Below are 12,769 nucleotides of genomic sequence, written 5' to 3'. Positions count from 1 at the left end.
ACGTCTTCTCAAATGGAGTGTTTATGTGCCAGAAATACTGGTGCCCAGCACATAGATAAGGAGCAGGCAATGACTTGAAGTGTGTTTAGCCCCTCAAACGTGGTTGTAATTCGAGTTACAGCAAGCATCAAGGATCTACCGGGCGCTCTAGGAGATGGGGAAGGGATCCAGCACTTTCTAAGATACATCAGGGGATACAGTAGTGTCATGGTTAAAGCACGGGCATGAAAGACAGAACTAGCTTCAAACCTGGCTTCACATCTGAAAGCTGGGGAACATTAAGGCAAATTACTTACCCTCTCTTGGCTTCAGCATCCATGTCTGTAAAATGCAGACAATGTTGGTACCTGCCTCCTAGTAAGCGCCTAAGGACTAAACAAACTAATTACTGTAATGTCCTTACTTCAGTGCCTGGCACATAGTAAAGTAGTAGATAAGTATTTAGCTATGATAATAGTTATAAACTAGGAAACAAACCTGGGTATGGGATGGTGATTTCTGAGAAGTGATGGAGAATGGGAAAATTCCAGGAAAACAGAAGACTAACAAAGTTGCTCTAATTTTTTTAAGTGGCAAGGAGTGAAAACATTTAGCTTGAAGAAAAGAAAACACGTGGAAGGAATGTGGCAGAATATTTAAAGATATTCAAACATTTGTAGAGCTCTTACACAGAAGAGACAAGAGGTATTCATTGAGTGGTTCCAGAGGGCAAAGTGAGGTTACTCAATCGAATCAGGCACATTACCCATTTGGGGGAGGGGAGGGGCAGAATATTTGGGAAGGATTCCTGGAAAAGAAAGAAATTCATTTTACAAGTGCTCAAGCAGGTAGTGCAGTAAGGCCTTAAATGAGGCTTCATGAGGTCAGCTAGTTCAAGTGACTCCAAAGGCTGCCTTGGTCTCCAGGGCCAAGGCTGTCATCATCTTTGCATCTTCTGGAATCCTCCAAAGCAGGGATCCCCAACCAGCCCGTTAGGAACCGGACCGCACAGCAGGAGGTGAAAGGCGGGCGAGGGAGTGAAGCTTCATCTGTATTTACAGCCGCTCCCCATCACTCGCATCACTGCCTGAACCATCCCCCACCCCCACCCCCACCCCCTGGTCCACGGAAAAATGGTCTTCCACGAAATTGGTCCCTGGTGCCAGAAAGGTTGGCGACCGCTGCTCCAAAGAAACTCTCTTGATGTGACGACTTTATAGAATAATAGAAAGACGCTGGAAAAAATTTCTCCCTCTTATTCATTAGTTGAAGAGGAGAACGTGAAAAGTGTGAGGAAATGGGGGGAAAAAAACTTATTTGCCTTCTCCAGTAATCTTAAGGGTAAAGCCAAACCTTCAAATTCTAAGAGTATCAGATATCATCCTCCCAATGGAGGTAAGTTTTTTCGAAATGATTCGATTCCCAATCCCTGAATTCATTCACTCATTTGTTCATTCAGTAATTATGTGTCAGGTGACAAACACCGGGGCCACGGCAGGGAGATAAATGAGCCTCCAGAGTTGGAGTTCAGGGCTGGTGGGGGCAGATGGGGAGGGGGACACAGACATTCAGCAGAACAAGTAAATTCTTAAAAGAAGAAAAGACAGTGAAAAATAGCACACAGAGAATTAAACCAGGGAAGGTGATGAACGCAGTGCAGAAGGCTGATGTAGAGAAGAGGAGCAGGAAATTTTTCTCTGAGTTCGTGACATTTCTGATGAGAGCTGAACAATGAGAAGAGGCCAACCTTGCAAAATCTGGGGAAGGGCACCAGAGGTGGAGGGGACACGAAGGGCGAAAGTTCTAAGGCAGGAGAAGACATAGTGTGTTTGAGGAAAAGCCAAAGCTTTGGTTTGAAAATCGGGTCCTGATGTTAAGAAGCCCTTGGAGAGAGCTCTGTGTCCCTGGACCATGATTATCCATGTGCACCTTACCACACACGCCTGCAGACACACCATTAGAATGACTAAGCAAAGAAACAAGGCTTCTCCTTTTTCTTCAGTGATCCAAGAGGAGACCCTTTCTCTCCATTTAATTGTTACGGGAATGAGTTCTGAACTGGGTTTCAGGGACGACTGCACTCTAAATTTCTTAAAAGTCAAACCTGTGCTTCATTTATGCACCCTCCACACTGCTAGGCACATAGTAGGCACTCAATTAATAATAATTGCAGAAATGACAAATGACCAGAATTTTGCTGCAGGTTAGTTTAACTGTGGAGAATCAATTGACCCCCATGGGCCTCAGTTTCCTCCTGCCTCTTAAATAAAACACAGACTAGATGGCATCTAAAATCCCTTTCATCTCTAAACTTCAGTGATACCTCAAAGGTCAGCCTGAGATGATCTGTTAGGCTAGCTACCAAATCTATAAATCTCTAGTTTGATGTGAAATTTTTAGAAAGAAATGAACACTCTCACTATGAACTCCTGGAGAAGGATTTCTAAGAGGGGGAAGAGGAGACAGTATCTCAAAATTGACTTACACTGATTTTATTTTTTTTATTTTTTATTTTTTTAACCGATGGAGAGTTATTTATTTATTTAGTATAGTCCTGGCAATGACAAGGGTCATAGCCAGTATGATCCACGACATTCAAGGAAGCTCTCCACGTGCCAAACACCACCTGAGTCACTGTATGTGCATTACTTTGTTTAGTCTTCACAACTTCCTACTGAAGTAATTGCCATTTTATTCCATGAGTTTACAAGCTAGACAGTAAAGGCTCAGAGAGGAAAGTAACTTCCCCAAAGATCACTAAGGTAAGTAGGTGGCAGTAATAGTAGCTACTAAATGATAGAGCTAAAATTTGAAACCTGGCAACTGACCCCAGAATCCTTACCTACTTTGGGGGTAGGGTATGGGGGGCACAGAGTAAGTATGCATAAGAATGTAGTCTTTCCCATGCCAGCTGACCACGGAACCCTTTATTTTGGCCAAAAGCAAAGCACTGCGAGAAAAATGCTGTCCTAAAGGGTGGTTAAGTCAGATGAAATTCATAAATCACTTTGAAAGGTTAAAGGAATGCTAAAAAAAAAAAAAAAAATTAACTACTGCACCAATGGTTCTCAAACTTGAGCATGCATCAGAATCACCTGGAAGGTGGGTCAAAGACAGACTGCTGGGCCCCATCCCCTCGAGTTTCTGACTAAGCATATTTTGTGGGTTCCGAATTTCTATTTCTAACAAACTGATGTTTCTGCTCAAGGGCCCACACTTGGAGAAATATGGTCCTAAGCCACAGGTGGTGAAACAAAGAAAGCAAGAGATCACGATAAGAATGGTCTCGGGAAAAGGAGAAAACCTAGGTGAAGAAAGCTGGCGTGGAATTAAGGAAAGGAGGGATGAATCATCCAGTAAATGGGGTCAAGCTAAAATCACATGGAAATTTTCCTGGGCCTTTTGCTCCCTGGGTGGGCAAAGAGTCTTCCTGGGACCTCAAACAGCCTAAAACTATTCAACCCAGCTTCGGGCACAGTATAAATTTAATGGCAAAAGGATGTCCCCACGTTCAGGATCTCTGTACTCTGGCTACCACCACAAACCTTACCCACTGACAATGCCTAGAACTCCTTTAACAGGAAACAAAACGTTTTACTTTGTAGCAAGAAATAGAAGCTTGAGAAGGAAATAAGTCCTAAAAAGTGAATATATATCGCTGTCTACAGATCTCATTCCAAATGGACTTACACTGATTTTAAATTGGGAAGTTGAATTTAACATTCTTGTGATGAATTTCTTTTTACTTTGGTCCCTAGAGGATGACTGAAAACATCTATGAACCTATTGGGGAAGCACATTTTAAATAATTTTCTCAAATGTCTTTATAGGTTATATTTTTACTAAAGCTGTCGCCACAACTACTCCAGGAATAAATGTTACAACTACACCATCAGGTAAGTTACCAACAAAAGCAGACGGGCAATAGATTTCCAGCCATTATTATCATATCTATATATTTAATACATACCTGTGTGGTTTTCTGTGATAAATGAACTAAATTAAAACTAAAGCAACAATACTGAAAAGAAATATTCCAGGGTTATCTCTGGGTGTTGGGATTGGTTGTCATTTTTTTCTGCTTTTTCATACTTTCTAAATTCTCTGTGAAAAGAATCATAAAATATAGTTAGGAAAAGTTTTAAAAAGCTTTTTAAGTTAAACTGAACACACACAATCTTTGCTTTCTAAGATGTCTCTATCATTAAGCAATGCTGACAAACATTAACAGAGGAAAACCTAGATACCAGCTATTCATTTCATCGTGCTTATTACTACTCAAATAAACTTGGTTGTGATGGATACTGAAATTGATTTCAGGGATCTGACAGACAAAAGAGCAAAAATTGACAGTAAACATATGAGATAACCCATGGTTACTATTTTCCCATTTTCTGTTTTTTTTTTAAATTAAAATATAGTTGATTTACAGTATTATATTAGTTTCAAGTGTACAACATAGTGATTCAATATTTTTATAGATTATACTCCATTTAAATCTATTATAAAATATTGACTATATTCCCTGTGCTGTACAATATATTCTTGTAGCTTATTTATTTTATACATAGTAGTTTGTACCTCTTAATTCCCTACCTCTATTTTGCCCCTACCCCCTTCCCTCTCCCCACTGGTAACCACTAGTTTGTTGTCTATATCTGTGACTCTATTTCTGTTTTGTTATAGTCATTCGTTTTATTTTTTAGATTCCACATTATAAGTGATAACATACAATATTTGTCCTTCTCTGATTTATTTCACAAGTATAATACCTTTTAGGTCCATCCATGTTGTTGCAAATGGCAGAGTTTCATTCTTTTTTATGACTGAGTAATATTCCTGTGTCTGTGTGTGTGTGTACTGCTTCTTCTTTACCAATTCATCTGTGATGGACACTTAGGTTGCCTCCATGTCTTGACTATTGTAAATAGTGCTGCTATGAACATTGGGGTTCATATATTTTTTGAAATTAGTGTTTTCATTTTCTTTCCATATATACCCAGGAGTGGAATTGCCGGATCATATGGTGGTTCTATTTTTAGTTTTTGGAGAATCTCCATACTATTTTCCATAATGGCTGCACCAATTTACATTCCCACCAGCAGTGTACAAGGGTTCCTTTTTCTCCACATCCTTGCCAACATTTTGTTATTTGTAGATTTTTTGATGATAGCCATTCTGACAGGTGTGAGGTGATATTTCATTGTGGTTTTGATTTGCATTTCTCTGATGTTTAGCAATGTTGAGCATCTTTTAATGTTCCTGTTGTCCATATGTATGTCTTCTTTGGAAAAGGTCCATTTTCTGTTTTTTACAGGGCTTGTTTCTGTTATGATACAATAACTCATCTCCAAGCCCCCAGCTGCCACACTTTAGTAGCTAAGAGTATCTGGAAAGTGGCAGCATATAGAACCTTAGGATGCTTTATTCACTGAGAGACTTCTACCACATCTTGGGAGTCACGCAGTGTTCTGACCCATGTCTGTTTCAGAAAAGTAAATGACTCCAAAAACACTGCAAGCCCCAAGTCACAAAACATTGTACATTCTTCCTTCAGTCCCCAAGCACCATACCAACCCCCACTACAAAATGCAGGAGGAGAGTTCTGGCCTCAGCTTGTGTACAGCCTTATCTCCCTTGATATTTTAGATCTTTCCCCTTTTAATGGTCTTGGCACCCTTGCTGAAAATCAATTATCACAAATATATGAGTTTATTTCTAGACTCTCAATTCTATTCCATTGATCCTTAGAGCAGTGCCACACTGTTTTGATTACTGTTGCTTTGTAGTAAGTTTTGAAATTGTGAAATGTAAGTCATCCATCTTTGTACTTTTTCAAGATGATTTTGGCAATTTAGGGTCCCTAGCAATTCCATATGAATTTTAAGATCAGTTTTTCTGTTTTTGTAAACATTTATATAAATATATATGTATATATTTAACTCATTTATCTTAGTCAATAACTCCATATGATAGACAATTATTATCCCTATTTCATAAATTATGAACAAAGGCACAGAGTGATTAAATCAGCTGCCCAAGGTCTCAGCCAGTAGTTAGTGAAATTAGTTTGAACCCAGGCATTCAGGGTCTAGAGTCTGTGCATTTAATCCATATATGATATTGCCTTATTTGTCATACACATTGATGTTCCGAGCTTGGCCCTTCCTTACTCTTGTGGCATTGTCACTCAGTGTTCTGCTCGTGCTTTCACTAAAATGAAGCCTATAATGAAGGCTGGTAGTCTGTCTTCTCCTTTTGGTGCAGCTAATGAACCCTAATTTTATGACTATGATGTTAACCTTCTACTCGTTTTTATCTGGACTAGATAACTTTTTATCTAGGGCTTTCCCTTTGATATTGCCACTTATTTCTCTGTCATGATGATATTTAAAAATTGAAAGGAAAGGAAATAAACCCGAAGCACAAAATGTGAACATAGTGCATCTGTTGAAGGCAAATGGGAAGATGGATCATGGCAATGACATTGCGCCTTACCAGTAGAAACATGGCACAAATTTGCCTCTTGGTACCCTCCCTGTTCTGTCAGGTACAGATCTCAAAATATCTTGTCAAGCAATTTAGCAATGTCACTTCAGAATGAATATATGGGTATATGGGAACATGTGATAAAGTTTATCCTCATTGATTTATGACCAAAAGAAGTACACATCAATCACTTGTGATTGCAAGGCAGATAATTTTCAGATTCTCTCAATGTTTTTCTTTTTTGCTTCCTTGACTTATCACACTTGGAGAAAACTGTAATATTTTCTCACTGCTATTGTAATTCTGCCAATTTCTTCTTTTGCTTTATATTTCGTTTTGCTCTGTTTTTGAGCATATGAAAACGTTATAGGTTTTTGAGCAGATAATGGTTTGATCAGTTTATATTTATTTAAGAATCATTGTGCAATGTATCCTTTAACAATATAAAAAAATTTTTTAATTAATTAATTTATTTATTTATTTTTGGCTGTGTTGGGTCTTTGTTGCTGTGTGCGGGCTTTCTCTAGTTGCAGCGAGCGGGCACTACACTTCGTTGCAGTGTGCAGGCTTCTCACTGCAGTGGCTTCTCTTGTTGTGGAGCTCGAGTTCTAGGCGCATGGACTTCAGTAGTTGCAGGGCACGGGCTCTAGAGCACAGGCTCAGTAGTTGTGGCACACGGGCTTAGTTGCTCCGCAGCATGTGGGATCTTCCTGGACCAGCGCTCGAACCCTGTGTCCCCTGCATTGGCAGGCGGATTCTTAACCACTGCACCACCAGGGAAGCCCTAACAATATAAATTAATTCTCTGTCTTTTTATTGTTTTTGCCTTTAATTTTACTTTGTCTAATATTAAAATGGTGATTTCTGGTTTTATTTATTTTTATTTTTCTAATATACCTTTGCATTTTTATTTACATTTCACATTCTTTTGTTTTATTTGTATTCCTTGTGATCTAGTGTATATTTACTGGGGTTTTTGTTTTTTGTTTTTTGTTTTCTTGTCTATCTTGACTCAGTCTAAAGGTTGTTGTCTTTTAATACAGAAATTTAATCCATATGTGTTTATGAATTCACAACTGACTTTTAGTATCTTTTTTTGTTATTTTTATTCCATATTTTCTTTATTAAATGTTTTTCTTATTTCTGATCTTTTGATACACATTCTATGGTGTATTTGTCCATAACCTTTTATATGTTTTGAAGGTATCCATCCTACCTTCAAATCATCCCATTGGCTAACTTTATGCTTTTGAAAGCATTCGCTCCTCTCAGAACCCCCAAACCATTTTAATGGTGCAGCACACATAGAAACTCTAACTGCTTTTACAGACCTTATATAAGCCGGATAAGGCTGCTAGAGTATGAAGCTAACTGGCCAATAGCTCGTGGGCGCCTTAAGTGGATTTCAATTGTGACAAGGGCTATTGATTCCCTTAGCCCCTCTGGAGGCCAGGTATTCAGATAGGGTATAGCCAGGTGTATCAATCAACAAGACATATTCAAGGACGATTAACACATAGTGAATGTACATTGCAACTCATTGTACACAGAGACAAACACATAAACATATATATGTATGAAACAAACTTTCACAAAATCATAACTGTCCTTACAATGTGTGATGCACTTTCATGTACTCTCTTCTATTTTATACAATTTAATTTTTTTAATGCCAGTGACAACTGAGTAAACTGATTTCATGGCCCCTTATAGCAGGAATTCACTATCTTGACTACATGTTGGAATCATTTGAGGGACTCTAAAAAGTATTGATGACTGAGTTCCACATCCAGAGATTCCAAATACACTAATGCCGGGGCCAACAAACTATAGCCCATGAGCCAAATCCAACCCACCACCTGCTTTTTTATAGCCTGAAAATTAAGAATGATTTTTACATTCTTAAGTGCTTTAAAAAACCAAAAGAATATTTTGTGACATGTGGATATTATATGAATTTTAAATTTGAGTGTCCATAAATAATTACTGGAACACAGCTGTACTCACTCATTTATACATTGGCTGATATATTGTCGGTGGCTGCTTTTGCCCTGTAAAAACAGAATTATAGAGCTGTAACAGAGACTGACCTGCAAAGCCTAAAATGTTTTTTCTTTACCCCTTTACAGAAAAAAGTTTACCAACTCTTGCACTAAGGGATCCCAATCTGAAATTTGAAAACTCAGTTTTAGGCTGAGGATTCTCCAGCTGAGTGCCTGTGGAGTTCCTTGGGGGAGCTCCCAGGTGGCTGTGGACATGGGGTATGAGGTTCCAGGCCTGGAACCCAGGTTTCCACCAGAGCCATTCCACTTTGTCTGTTTCACACACTGAGGAACTTACCCTTGGGAAGTGCATTACAGTGAAATCAAATGTCGGGGAGATGGGGTTTCCTAAGACAAAACCCCAAGAAATACCATCATTTAATATGGAAAACTGTGAATGTTATTCTTTCTCAAGCAAATCAGGCTAATATCCAATCATTTTATGAATCTGTGCAACACAAGGTAAGGGTGACATAAGAACCTTTGAAAATGTAAGAAAAGATCTTAAAGATTAAGAAAATGAAGTTTCTACGTGTTTATCTAGACTGGGACAATGGTTCTTGCTGCAGGCAACACATTAGACTCCAATGTCTGGGTACCACAGATGATTCTAATATGCAGTCAAGAGTGAGGATACTGATCTAATCTCTACTGTTCCTATTCATGGCTGTCCAGCCAGTGACAGGAAGTCTCGGTGGCGTGAGAACTTTGGGGTAAAGTTTTCATTTTTAATTAGAATTTTTCTCATCCAGTCTAACTTCCTTTAACCCCTAACCTAATATGTATAGGGAGTTTAGCTACAGAAATGCCAATATCTTAAAATAAAGCTGACGCCTCTAAAGTATGTGAAATCTCCTTTAGTTCTGAGGATTTATGATAAGCAAGAGTAACTGGGCTGGAAGACACTTCGCTGGAAAAAGTGAGATTTCAGTTAACAAATTGTTACCAACCAGAAACATCTGGCCTTCCGTAACCTGGATCCGACACGACAGGTCACTCTGTCACTGTATGTTAGAGGAATAACCCTCCTACCCTCAGCTTCTGCACAAGGTGAATTATTATTTTTGCATCTTTTCAGTTAACCCTGATTTGCTGCAAGGGAAGGCTTGCTTGAGAGTTAGTTGCCTAATTTGGTGAGAATTTCACCTTCTCTTAACGAAACTTATTTGGTGTCCTCATTCTTTTTATTTTTCATAGATTAGGGTAGACCTTGGCAGACAGTTCTGCAGTCAAGTAGACAGGAATTCAAACTCCAGCTCCACCATTTATCAGCTGCATGATCTTAGGCTAATAATTAGATGATGTTTCTGATCTTTGTTTTTCTCCTCTACACATAATGATTAATATATAATAACATGCTCTCAGGTAATTGTTTTGAAGAGAGAATGCCTATTATGTAGCAAATATATGTGTTGCTTATAAATATTACTATCTCAGACATATGAATGTCTATGATTTTGGAATAATGAAGTACCTTAGAGGACATCTGTTCCTTCACTCTCATATTAGGAACGAGACACTGAGGCCCAAAAAAGTTCAGTGACTTACTCAGATCCCCAACCAATTGGTGGCAAAGCCAGGACCAGAATCCTGATCTCCTTTTGCCCTGGAATGATGAACAGAAATATCCCTTGCTTTCTATCTATCCAGGCTGAAGAATGCACAATGGCTGGGATTATGGGCTGGTTTTTCTCTCTCTTATTTGCTGGCTCAGTAATAGTTTGGAGCAATGAGGGTGACCAGAAGCTGGGCGGGACAGAAACAGGCTATAAAGTTCAAGGTTCCATGGGGGAAACCGCTGTCCTCCTAAGCCATAGCAGCTCCAAGGCAGACTCAGGGAGAAGCTGTTCTCCACCAAGTTCAGGAAGGCAGAGGTGCGACCCGTTGGCTGCTGGGAACTGCCAAAGCAGGCCACTCTGCAGGAGAGCAGAAACTGGGTCATTGCTTTTGACATCTGGCCCACTAATTTCACCAGTGGACATGCTGTGTCCTTCTTTAAGAGCTATTAACCAGAGAATGCACAAAATTTTGAGGGCTATTCAAAACACTAAGCTCAAATGTTATCCCATCAACCACTTTATCCTTTAGAAAGTTCAATTTTTCTAAATTGTAACTGGCTTACTTTGGCTTACTAAAACCTTTCCAAAACAGAAAAATGAATAACAAGAGACAAGAGGGACATCTAACTATATTATCACAAGTTGACCCAAATTGAGTTTGTCAATCCTTTGGTTCAAGGGCAAAACTGAGTATTTCTTTTAAAATATTGCTTCGTGGCAATAGCCTTCTCCAAACATCTTTTGGAATAGGCAAGAGCTCTGTTTGTACGTTCCTTCTGTAGAAAACAAAGAAGTCTGGCAGAAGGACATTGAGTTGGAAGCCAGCAGATGTGAGTTTTTTCCCCAGTTTTACCACAAATGAGCTGGGCAGAACTTCCACAAATACATTATCTATCAGTTTTCATGGTCATCACAATGCCAGAAAACTGTAGCACTTAGGAAATTTCCTTTTCTGACTTGGAAACTATTGAAGGCATTTCATAGGTGGGGTGTAGCCTTGTAAGAGTTTGCTTTTGTGAGATAAGACTTCTATCAACTGCAAGTCAGGAGGGAACCAAACTAAAACCAACAGCTGCGTAAGATGACTTTATCACATCCTGACAGGAGCTCGCCAGCTGGAAGTTTGGGCAGAGAGCAAAACTGGAGGGTGTTTGTCCAACGTTGCATTTTACCTTCTTTCTGATGACATTCCATGTGAGCAAGTTCAGCTGTTTGGGAGAGCCGTGTGGTTTAGCGGCTGGAGCCCAGAGCAGAGTGCCGGGAGACACGACCTCCGTTCCCAACTGTGTCCCTAACCCACAAGTCACCCCACCTCCTCCACACACTAGGAACAGTGTCAGGGGCCCTGTCATGTCCCTCCTGCAACACCCAGACACGGTTTTCATGACCAACCGTGAGGTCAGAGCAGTGAGGATAAGAGACAAAAGGGGTGAATGTTCCAGAACAATTCCGACGTCATGCAACTATGAGATGACACCACCGTGCAAATTTGGAATGTTTAATATTCTGGGTGGTATATTCATTCATTCACTCCTTCCTTCCTAAATCTAAAATAAAGTGATTCCATTCAAGTCGCTAATACGTACTTTGTGCAAAGTACCAAAGCAAACACCATCTCAGTACCTGGAGAATGAAAAAATTGTTTTTAACTAGGAGATTGAGGCCATGCTAAACCTACCCTTCTATTCCATTTTGCGCTAATTCGCCACTTGAACATTAAACTATTGTCAGTCTGAGAGGTTTGCCAACCTTGGCCTGCTAGCTGCCCCCGAGCCTCCACATAAATGCACCTTGTACTCCTTCTTTCTCCGTATTTTAGCCCACGTTATTTCTTTCTTTTTTTTTTTTTTAAAGTACTAATCTCTCCTAGTGTTTTTGTTTTGTTTTGTTTTGTTTTGTTTTTTAGTTTATTTATTTATGGCTGTGTTGGGTCTTCATTTCTGTGTGAGGGCTTTCTCTAGTTGTGGCAAGCGGGGGCCACTCTTCATCACGGTGCGCGGGCCTCTCACTACCGCGGCCTCTCCCGTTGTGGAGCACAGACTCCAGACGCACAGGCTCAGCAATTGTGGCTCACGGGCCCAGTTGCTCCGTGGCATGTGGGATCTTCCCAGACCAGGGCCCGAACCCGTGTCCCCCGCATTGGCAGGCAGATTCTCAACCACTGCGCCACCAGGGAAGCCCCCACGTTATTTCTTTACCTTAATTCCTCCTCCTCCACGTTTCTACCGAATACTCTACCCATCCTTCAAGCTTCAGCCAGTGATTCATTGCAAGTAGGCATGGGGCAAGAACTTCAGAGTAAGTTTTCAGAGCCCAGTGCAGCTAAGGAAATGTGCAGTGATGGCCCAAGCCCCATCTGTTCCTGGGTGGCCAGATGCTGGAACGTCTTCCATGATACCACAAGGTAAATACGCTTCTCTTGGGGAGAGAGGGGGAATTTTTCAGGTATAGTCTGGATGTGTTCCTGCAAAAGAAGTAAAGGGATTAAGGAAAAGACTCTCAGGTCAGTATTGCTAGAGCAAAAAACAGTTTTTCTTAGTGGCTATAGCAAGAGGACACTGAGGGCTAAGAGATATAATGGAAGTAGTACAATATATTGGTGTGAAAAAATCATCAAGATGAAGACTACGTGATTATTATAACAGTTCTGGCCCTTAGAATGTCTGGAAGTCTCAAGGACTTTAGTTGCCTTTTTTTGTG

This window comes from Balaenoptera acutorostrata, chromosome 5 (assembly GCF_949987535.1).
Source record: "Balaenoptera acutorostrata chromosome 5, mBalAcu1.1, whole genome shotgun sequence".
NCBI classification, from domain to species: Eukaryota; Metazoa; Chordata; class Mammalia; order Artiodactyla; family Balaenopteridae; genus Balaenoptera; species Balaenoptera acutorostrata.
The sequence above is the reverse complement of the archived record's forward strand: the minus strand, read 5'-3'. Positions refer to the sequence as shown.